The sequence below is a fragment of the Corylus avellana genome, chromosome ca2 (assembly GCF_901000735.1).
Source record: "Corylus avellana chromosome ca2, CavTom2PMs-1.0".
Taxonomy (NCBI): domain Eukaryota; kingdom Viridiplantae; phylum Streptophyta; class Magnoliopsida; order Fagales; family Betulaceae; genus Corylus; species Corylus avellana.
In genome coordinates, this window is record NC_081542.1 from 17,064,805 (window position 1) to 17,075,924 (window position 11,120).

General features: G+C 38.7%; 1 pseudogene; it reads left to right on the forward strand.

The window, feature by feature from the left end:
• The first annotated feature begins 8,614 nt into the window (after positions 1 to 8,614).
• Positions 8,615 to 10,697, forward strand: LOC132171555 (uncharacterized; annotated as a pseudogene).
• The last annotated feature ends 423 nt before the right edge of the window (positions 10,698 to 11,120 follow it).

Genomic DNA, 11,120 nt, shown 5'->3' on the forward strand with positions numbered 1-11,120 from the left:
TTTTGGGACTTCTTGTAAATGAATGAGGTGCTCACCCCAAGTCTTATTGTAAATTAAAATATCATAAAAAAATACAAGCACGTACCGTCAGAGTGATCCTTTAAAGATTTCGTTCATGAGGAACTGAAAGGTGGATGGAGCATTGGTCAATCCAAACGGCATCACCAAGAATTCGTAGTGGCCATGGTGGGTTCGGAACGTTGTCTTCTCAATGTCTTCCTTGGCCATTCGTATTTGATGGTAACCCGATATGAGATCTAATTTGGAAAAGACGCAGGCCCCATTTAACTCGTCTAATAACTCATCAATCACTAGAATCGGGAACTTATATTTAACTGTGATATTATTCAATGCTCAGTAATCTACGTAAAGCCTCCATGAGCCACCATGTTTTTTGACTAATAATATCGGTGATGAATATGAACTTATGCTGGGTCTCACCACTCCCGATTGTAATAATTCCTTGAAAATATTTTCTATTTCATTCTTTTGGTAATGGGGATATCGATAGGGACGCACGTTAGTTGGCCCATTCTCTGGTTTGAGTTGGATGTGATGGTCGTGAGGTCTATTTGGAGGAAGTCCTTGTGGCTTGTTGAAAATCTATGTGAATGCCTTCAATAATACAAGTTGTGTCTCGGCTCAGTTAGGTCCCCTCTGTTGGGTACCCAAATTGATGGCTTGTAATGCTCCTTCAGTGGGGTCCTCTTGACTTGCTGGAAAAATCTGGCAGATCCATCCACATCTTCTTTTTAATTCTCTTCCCATGTTTCTGTTCTCAACCGCACGGTGCAGGGCAGGTTTAATTCCCCTCAATTCTACTTCCCTTCCTTTTCACCAAAACCGCATAAGCAATCTGGAAAAATCCTACCATATCGGGCCCAACATATGCAACCACTGTGTTCCTAGCACAATCTTACAGACATCCATGGGCAGCAAATAAAAATCAATTGCAAAGGGTTCACCTTGAAGCCATAGCAACATTCCAACACATACACCCGTATACTCCAATTTATCCCTATTCGCTAATGTGACCCGCATTCTTCCTGTGTGGGTTGGTCTGAGTCCCAAACGTGCAGCTACCTGGACATTGATAAAATTATGGGTGCTCCCACTATCCATTAATACAGTTAGCCTAAGCCTGCCCAATGCTCCTCTCACTCTCATTGTTTAAGGGTGGGGTGTTCTAGTGAGTGCATGCAGTGAAATTATCGATTCTTCTTCCCTAATTTCTTCTGGTTCTTCTTTTTCCCCCTCGCCCTCCGTCTCATAGATCCCTTCAATTACAAACAACTTCTTACACCTATGCCCTGCAAAAAATTTCGCATCACAGTTGAAACACAACCCACGAGCTCATCTATCTTGCATATCTATTGGATTTAGGCGTCGAGTAGCTGGAGATTTCATGCGAGTTAGATTTACAGATGGCCATGGTGGTGCAGGTTCCTTTGAACCCATCCGATGGTCCTCATGTATTGACGTTTTCTTCGAGCTCTAAACTTTTGCTTCATATAATTGGGCTAAACCAATAGCTTATGTCAACGTACTGGGTTTCACAGCTTGTACCTCCGTCCTCAAATTTACCTTCAATCCACTCACAAAACATCCCAATTGATGTGGAATTGATAATTTTCCTACTCGGCTAAGGAGTTGCTTGAATTGGAGTTAATAGTCCCTCACAGTGCCCACTTGTTGCTGCTTTGTCAAATCGCCAAAGTGATCTTCAAAGACAGTTGGGCCATAACGAATATGGAGAGTAGCCTTCAAAGATTCTCAGGTAATGGTTTCTTCGCTATCTCTGAACAATTGATACCACATTTGTGCCTCACCCTCAAGATGGTAGGCAGTCATAGGTAATTTATCTCCCTCTTCGGTTTGTTGGAATTCAAAGAATTGTTCGACCCTACAGATCCAACTTGTGGGATCGTCCACCCCCTCATACTTAGGAAATTCCATTTTAGCCAATTTGGGCATAGCTGAATTTGAATGCCCGTAGAGCTTTCTATCACAGTTTCCAGGCGTGGAATTTTCTTCTGACTCCTTTCTTTCTTGGCTCCGCAAGTCCTCTATTGATTCTGTCAACTTCTATGTCTATTCTGACGAAGATTTCATGAAGCCTTCGAACATCTTCTGCAAACTGGAAATTTGCTGCTCCACACGTTCCCTTCTTTGGTCCACCATTGGAAGAAAATTTGACTCTGATACCAAATTGTTACGTGAATGCGTAACAGATCTAGTAACTCAAGTAGAAACGGGAAAGGAAGTAAGATCTTGCTTCTTATTCTTCCCTATTTTTGCTAATTGAAACAACTAGTGGTAGGAAATTAGAGATTCCTGGGTCTTGTAACAAACACAAGGTTTGAGGATTAAAATTTGCATGCTTTATTATTGAATGATCATGCCTTTAAATAGAAGGCTAACAAAACATAAAGAACAAAACATAAAGGAATTCTATACCTACTAGGATACGTGATCCTCTACCAAAGGGAGATAACTCCTTATTCTAATAATTCTTCTTATCCTACTAAATGATAACTCCTATTTGTTAGAAGATAAACACCTCTATCAATCAGAGTTTCATCCTAATCTAACTACTTGACATAAAGTAAATAGAAGCAATTAAACATAGATTCCTACTGAACTACTACACGTCATACTCCTAACAAAAGTTGAGCAAGAAAAGAAGAATAAGAAGAAAAAAGGAGGAGGAAGAGGTAAAGGCAAGAAAAAAGGAGGGAGATCAGTAGGGGCAAAAGAAGAAGAAGAAAACGAAAGGAAGAGGAAAGGTAGGCAGAAGAAAACTTAAAATACTACTGGTTAGAATTTTTTTTTAGGATTTTTGCAAGGGCAGGCGCCCTTGCCTATATCCACCACTGCTAATACCTCAAAACCCGTTTCTAATGCTTTAAAACTCGTTTTTGGATTTAAAATTAACACCTAGATGTGGAAGGTTAAGCCTTTAGGGATTTTATTACTCGAAAATCTAGTGTATTTTGGTCCAACTTATTTTTGTGCACCTTTTATGTTTTTGCTTATGTGTCGATTATTGATTGGGGGCTGTAAAATGGGTGTTATCAGGATGGTCGTGATAAAAGGTTTTTCTCAATATCAAATAATTTTATAGGTAGGAATTAAAAGTTCACGATTCAGTAAACAAATACTTTCAACCAATATTTTGGGTGTAACGTGAACCCCTGTTTAATTTGAAATTTCTTTATCTTTTATTTTATTAAATTCATTCAAAATACAAGTTAGATTTTCGAAATCAAAGTACTTTTAATTCTTTTATAACGGGTTTACAAAAATATTTTACAAAATTATTTTCGGCATTTTACTGTGTTTGGTGTGCTGTAAAATAAAAGTCAAATCGAAAATAATTTCAGTTTGACCAAAAAGCCTTTACATTTTTAGGGAAATGGTTCCCAACTCTTTCGGATACACTCACCCTAAACCCATTTCTTCTCTCCTTCACGCTCAAAACACATGCACTACACAGCTCCTCTCTTTCTCGGTCGATTCTTTTCTTCTCCTTCACGCTCAACAAGCAGTCAACTCTCTCTTTCTTAGGTGGCATCTTAGGTACTTTCATCTCTCTTTATTCTTTGTTGAATCATATGGAGCGTTTCATTCTCTAGAGAAAAAAAAAAAAAAATCAAATAAAAATAAAAAATCAAATATAAGAATTTGTCTTTACAGATTTGGTAATTTTTGTTTGATTTTAGCTTCTTCTCTCTCTTTCTCTCTCTCTCTCCTTAGTATCTAATCCCCTTCCCTCCCCCTTCTTTTGCTCTTATGCACCTTTCCTTTTTTTTTTTTTTTTCTTCCTTTTTTTGTCCCCATCATCGGCTTCAGCAGCAGCCACGCCACCCCCTCCACCCTGTTGACTTGCCTCCCCATCCAGTCATCGCCTTTTCCTTTGTTCTAGTCGCCTTGGGGTTTTAGATCCGGTCTTATCTAAGCTAGATCTATTCCTTTCGGGCTTGCCAGGCCAACGACGCGCCTCTCCCCCGCCTTCTCCAACCTCTCCACCACATGTCGCTGTCCTCCTCGTCGCAACACTGCCACCACGCGTCAGTGCGCGGCCACCACGCACCAGTGCATGGCCGATGTGAGAGCTTCATTGATGCTGTTGTCTGCTGTTTTTTTTTTTTTTCTCTATATTTTATTTTATTATTATTTTATTTTTGCAGTTTCTTTGTTAACTTTTTTGAATAAGGATTGTCTGGACCCTTAAGTTATGGATGTGAACAGTTTTTTTGGCTTTCGGGTTAAGAAGGATAAGTTTCGGCTTGAGGTTTTCTGCTCACAAAACCGAGGAATATGAGCTACCTATGCATTGAGTTAAGTCTGTCTGGAATAGATATGTTATTACAACTGAAGATTAATAATGAGTTAGTAGATTTTGATGTCATAGATAGGTCTTGAATATCAAATTGTTATGTATGTATCTATGACTTTTAAAATTTATAGCTTCGGCTATAATTTTCTCAGAGCTTTTTCTTTGTGATGTAAGAGCTTTATACTCATAATTTTTCATCAATTAATGAGATTAGAATGATTTCCCCTAAAAAAAACTAAAAATCTTTTCCAATATCATATCATAGTATACATATTCAATTAATTTTCTTAGCAAATAATAATGAAAAACATTATCGAAATCAAAACATGCTCATGATACATATTTATATATTTGAAACATATTCCTTACTTTACTTTACTAGTTTAATTTATGGGAAAATTACAGTTTACCTCCCTAAAGTTGACAGCATTTTTCAATTCGAACATCAAAGTTTCAATTTTTGCAATCCACCCCCACAAAGTTTCAATTTTTTTCAATTTGACCAATATTATCTCAAAATTTCTATATTACCCCTGATTTTTTTATTTATTATTATTATTATATATATATATATATATATATATAAAACAAAAACAAAACAAAACAAAAAAAACAAATTTGGGGGTGCAAAAATGGCTAGATAGCCAAAGAGCCACCCCCAATTTTTTTTTTTTTTTAATTTTTTATAAAAAAAAATAAAAAAATAAAAATTATGGGCAATACGAGAAGTTTTGGATATAATTGGTCAAATTACAAAAATTTGGAACTTTGAGGGTGAATTGTAAAAATTGAAACTTTGGTGTTCGAATTGAAAAACGCTGTCAACTTTAGAAAGGTAAACTGTAATTTTCCCTTAATAATTATAGTTTCAATGTTTCATTAAGGGTACTTCCCCGCTTAATATTGAGCCGTTAGGCATACTCCTCACCTAACATTAGGTTGTTAGCCGTACGTCCTTCAGCATATTCTCTCACTCAACCCTTGGTCATTAAGCATACTCCCCGGCCCCCTTTCTCCCACCTAATACTAGGTCGTCAAGCACACTCCTCCACTCAACATTGGGCCATTTAAAGTTTTCATTTATCTTCAAATTACTTTTATTCTTTAGAAAACTAGTCCTTTCAGTTCATCTCTGACACTTAATTTTCTTTAATACCTTTCTTTTAGATTCATTTTCTTGTAAACGGTGTAAATCATAGTGAAATACATATTGGCATACATAAAATACTTAAATTACACCTCTAATTAAGCTCTTCTTCTTTTCTTCAAGCTTCTCCTCTCTTTTCTTCTGTCACTAGTCTCTCTCTCTCTCTCTCTCTCTCTCTCTCTCTCATCTTTTCAAGGACTGTCAAGTGTCAAGAAAGATCACTCACAACCCTCCCTCATTCGAACTACATAACACTGAAGGCAGCAATGTGATTTTTGCCTTCAATTTTGATCTCTTTAAATAGGCAAATTTGGTTGCACTGTACATTAGCGGTCGAACGAAATAATCGGGGCTGGGTAATACATATTAAACACGTGTCGAGTTGTACAAATTTTGACACATGATCGTGGAGATGCTTCTGATCTCATTTGAACGGAACATGACATACACTCAACATTAAAATATTAGTTAAATATGTGTTCAAACTAGTCTTTTCCGCTCGTGACAAAATCGTGGCCGTCGATTCACCCACCACTCAATCGTGGGCTGACATTTTGGGATGTTGCTTGGTCGTTTGTTTTGTTGTAAAAATTAAATGGATGGTGCAATTCTTATTGATGCTAAATAATATTAATCCAAATAATTAACAATAAGATAAATAGAATATAATAAATACAAAAAATAGAGCAAGGAAAAATTTCACAAAGTTATAGAATCACGCAAGAACGTTGTCCTTAAATGTTGATTTTGTGTGTCTCGGAATGTATAACTCGATGCGACTGGATCTCTTGACATGCAACCTCTCAGGATTAGACTATAGCGTCTACCTTCGTTAATGACACACTTTTAAGTAACGAAGATCAAATAAACAACTCTTTGATTGGAAGATTAAGCATAAAGATGATGAAGAATAGAGCACAAAAACTCTCTTTAGAAATAAGGAGCAATTTTAAAGCAAGTTGAAAAACTCACTAAAAAAATACCAAACTTTGATAAAATGGAAAATCCCACTAGCTAGTATTGTACGAGAGTTTTGCAGGATGTGTTTGTACATCTAAGCCTTTTCTTTTATAGAATCAATATGATATTTTTTCATTTAAAACCCATAATCACGTCTTAAAGAAAAACTTGAAGAAAATGTATGGATAATTGTTGCCTTAATGTCAAACGGTCATCAACGTATGTTGCGTATCAAAATCATATTAAGGCCAAATGGTCAACAACGGATGACTTAAATACAAACGGTAAAAATAATAAGTAAAACATTTTATTCTCCAATGGTCAACCTTTTAAAAACAATTAATGGCTTATTTGAAGTTTAATGACCAAATAACTGAAAAAATAATGTTTGTAACATATATACCTAACATTTTCCCACACTTGATGCTAGTTGACATGTGGCATCGTGTTTCTCGTTGGAACGGGATTATAAAAATAAAATATTTTTACTTTTTTGTTCTTAGGGAAAAGAACACTTTATTCTCTAAAGTTTGGGACGATTTTTAATTCGACCTTCAATGTTTTACTTTTTGCAATGCATCCTCCAAGCTTGCAAATTTTTTTTAATTCGACCAATATTACCCTAAAATTTCCTTATAGCCCCTAGTTTTTTTTTTTTTTTTTTTTTAAAAAAAAATCGGGGCCACCCCTTTGGCCATCTGGCCATTTTTATATCTCCAAATTTTATTATTATTTTTTTAACAAAAAAAAAAAAAAAAAATAGGGGCAATATGAGAATTTCAAGATAACATTGATCAAATTGAAAAAAATTTACAAGTTTGGGAGAGTATATTACAAAAATTGAAATATTGGAAATCGAACTGAAAATCACTCCAAACTTTGGGGGATAAACTGTGCTTGATGTCCGACCACTAAAGCAGCCATGGTTCTATGAAGGATGCGGCCCAGTGGCAGTGGGTTGGACAACACAAACTTTTGAACTTCTTTAGGATTTCAAACATCGATGGTATATTATAAGGTGTAACGATAAAAACAACATGGATTAAATACCAACCCATAAGCCTGCCATTCAGATGAAAGAATCTATGGAGTTTGTGAACTTATCTTTTTCAGCCCACCATGATTAAGTGGTTCTTGGGAAGAATCAACATGGGCTACCTAAAATCAAACGTGGCAACAATATGGACAAAACAATATGGACAAACCAATTGTATATATAATGTATTCTTTAACATGTGAAAATTACTTTTTTTTTTTTTCTTTTTTTTCTTTTTTTAACATGTGCTTCTCAGTATATATATATAGGACACGTCATTTTATTAGATGGGTAAGTTCACAATTTCTAATGCTGAAAAATTGGTTATATATTGATACAAGTATTGCAATATGTCAATATTGGCATAAGCTCAGCAGAACCAATATGTCAATATTAATTTTGGAGATAATCTAATAATTAGCCTCTACCAAACATTTTAACCTGCACATATATATATATTATATAGGTAAGGGTGACCCTTATCTACATTATCCCCAAGATGCTGAGCATATTTTACGCACTACAATATTGTTGAAAATTTGACTCTTTCTCTTCTATATTCAAACGTGGAGTACTGCTGTTTGTCAACAACTAGCAAGTTCTGGAGCCATAATGCCAAAATACTTGGGTAACAAGTCTCGGACTGCTCAATTGGGACATCATGCCAAAATCCTTGAACCATATCCGAATATATATATATATCACTCCTAAGCATTCACACTTGCCAAATCATAAAAAACCTTACTCTTTTATTTATTTATTTATTTATTTTATTGAATACGATATCTTACAAGTATAGATTACCATCATACATCATCAATTTTGAAATTACTTGTTTGGATCGATGAATTTTATTAAAACTGTGTGAGTGTCACATTTGTCGTCAAAATTTTTAACAATCCGAATAAATCTTAGACTATAGACCAAAAGAACCCACCTACTCTTTAAGAAAACTCTCTCATGTTTGCTCTCGAAATTGCCTACAATCCGAGCAAATTTAGACTACAGCGGTATAGCCTACCCTTTCCAAGACCAAAAGAGCCCACCCATGCACCTCTTCTCGCGCCGCCCCCTCACCTGCTTAAACCCTTCCCAGTTCTCAACTTTTTCACCAGTCACTCTAATCTCACTCTTACTTTACCTTAACTATTACTCTCACACGCTCATGAATCCAACCGGCACCATCGTCTTCTCCACCGTGGGCAGGCCCCACTACGGCTTCGACCTCTTCTCTGTTGAGCTCGACCCCAGTGCCACTCTCGGCTCCGACCACCGCCTCACTGATGGCATCTCTATCAACTTCAATGCCCAGTTCCTCGACGATGATCAAAGCCTCGTCTTCGTTTCTGAGCGTACTGGGTCTTCCCGTATCTACCTAACACGGCCAGGCCTCCCCAGCCCGAAACCGCTTCCTTCTATACCCGCCAGCCTCTTCCACGACCGCCCCGTTATCAAGAACAACCGGCTCTACTTCATCTCAGCCCACGAACAACCCGACCAGCCCTTCAAGAGCTGGTCCGCTCTCTACTCGACCCGGGTTGACGATTTAGAGCTTACCCGCCTCACTCCGTACGGTGCGGTTGATTACAGTCCCGCTGTTTCTCAGTCTGGGAATTTCATAGCCGTCGCGTCGTATGGGTCTCGTCCATGGGACGGTGAGTTCCACGAGCTCCACACCAATATTGCCGTGTTTCCAGAATCCGACCCGAACAAGCGGGTCACAGTGTGCGAACGAGGCGGATGGCCCACCTGGTTAGGTGATTCGGTCATCTACTTTCACCGCCAAGCCGAAGACGGGTGGTGGAGCATTTTCCGGATTGATTTCCCGAGAAACCTCGAGCTGTTGTCTGGGCTCTCGAACACTGCCATTCGGGTCACTCCGGCGGGTTCCATTGCTTCACTCCGGCGGCCATGCACGACGGTAAACGAATTGCCGTCGCCACTCGAAGGCGCGACAAGGAATTCCGGCACATTGAGATCTTCGACACCGAGTCAAAGACGTTCCACCCGGTGACCGAGTCGCTGAACCCGAATTTCCACCACTACAACCCGTTTGTCTCTTCGGGTTCCCGGTTCCTGGGGTACCATCGGTTCCAGGGCGAGTCGACCCAAGGCGAGTCCAGGATTCAAAATCTCGACCCAGTAATGTCTCCTGTTAAACAGCTCCGAATGCTTAGAATAAACGGCTTTTTTCCTTCATTTTCTCCCAACGGTGACTTTATCGCGTTCAATCACGACTTCGACGGCAACACCGGTCTGAAGATCGTGAAATCGGACGGATCTAAGCGGTGGACTCTACTGAAGGGCCGTCCAACGTTTTACAACTCGTGGAGTGCCACAGAGAAACACGTTCTATACACTTCGGTGGGCCCGATATTCCAGTCAGCAAGAGCGACGGTTCAGATCGCTAGGATCAAGTTCGACCCGGCAGATCTGGACGGTGATCGCGAGGAGATCCAGTGCGACGTGAAGATTTTGACGAAAGAGGAGACGGGGAATAACGCCTTCCCCTCCTGCTCGCCGGACGGCAAGTCGGTCGTGTTCCGGTCTGGACGTTCTGGACACAAGAATTTGTACATAGTGGACGCCGTAAACGGCGAATTCAACGGCGGTATACGGCGGTTAACGGAGGGTCCGTGGATTGATACCATGCCCAGCTGGTCACCTAACGGAGATCTCATTGCATTCTCATCCACTATGCATAATCCGGATAACGTCGAGGCGTTCAGCATTTACGTAATCAAACCTGACGGCTCTGATCTGCGTAGGATCCACGTGGCGGGGTCAAAAGGTTCGGGTAATGTGGATAGGGAGAGAATTAACCACGTGTGTTTTAGCGCGAACGGGGAGTGGCTGTTGTTCACGGCCAACTTGGGCGGTGTAACGGCTGAGCCGGTTTCGTGGCCCAATCAGTTTCAGCCATATGGGGACTTGCACGTGGTGAGGTTGGATGGGAGTGGGCTGAGGAGGCTGACTTGGAATGGGTTCGAGAATGGCACGCCAGCGTGGCACTCGGGGGATGAGCTGGACATGGGGCGCTTGTGTTTAGGATTGGGAAGTGAGGTTGGAGATAAGCTGACAGGGCGGTTTGAAGAACCGTTGTGGATCTCTTGTGACATGTAATGCAAAGGAGTTGGTCTTTAATTGGGCAATGTGTGTGTAATGTAATCTACTTTGTCTTTCCTTATATGTGTGAGTAAGATTTATTCCAATAGGAATAAATATTTATGAAATTACAGAGTTTATTATTTATTATAGAAAAAGCTATAAATTAACGTGATTATTAAGTTATTAAATCATATTAACACATACAACACATTTGATTTTTTTTTTTTTTTTTTTTTTTTGGTGAGATTCAAAAAAAATGAGATTTTGGGGATATCTTGTGCAAATTACATATCAGGTTTGTCCATCTTTGTAGCCTATTCTGGAAACTAATTTCAAGTTTTAGATACCAATTTTTAATTGATATTATTTTCTCTAGGCTAATCGTTAATCATATAGCTAATAGTTAAGAGTACTAGCAGCAGCTTCCCAACCATTTTCTCTCAATTTAGGGAATAAAACTATTTTTTGATTTCCTAAAAAAAAAAAAAAAAAACACTTGACAATAGATTCCCTTATTTTTTTCCTATATG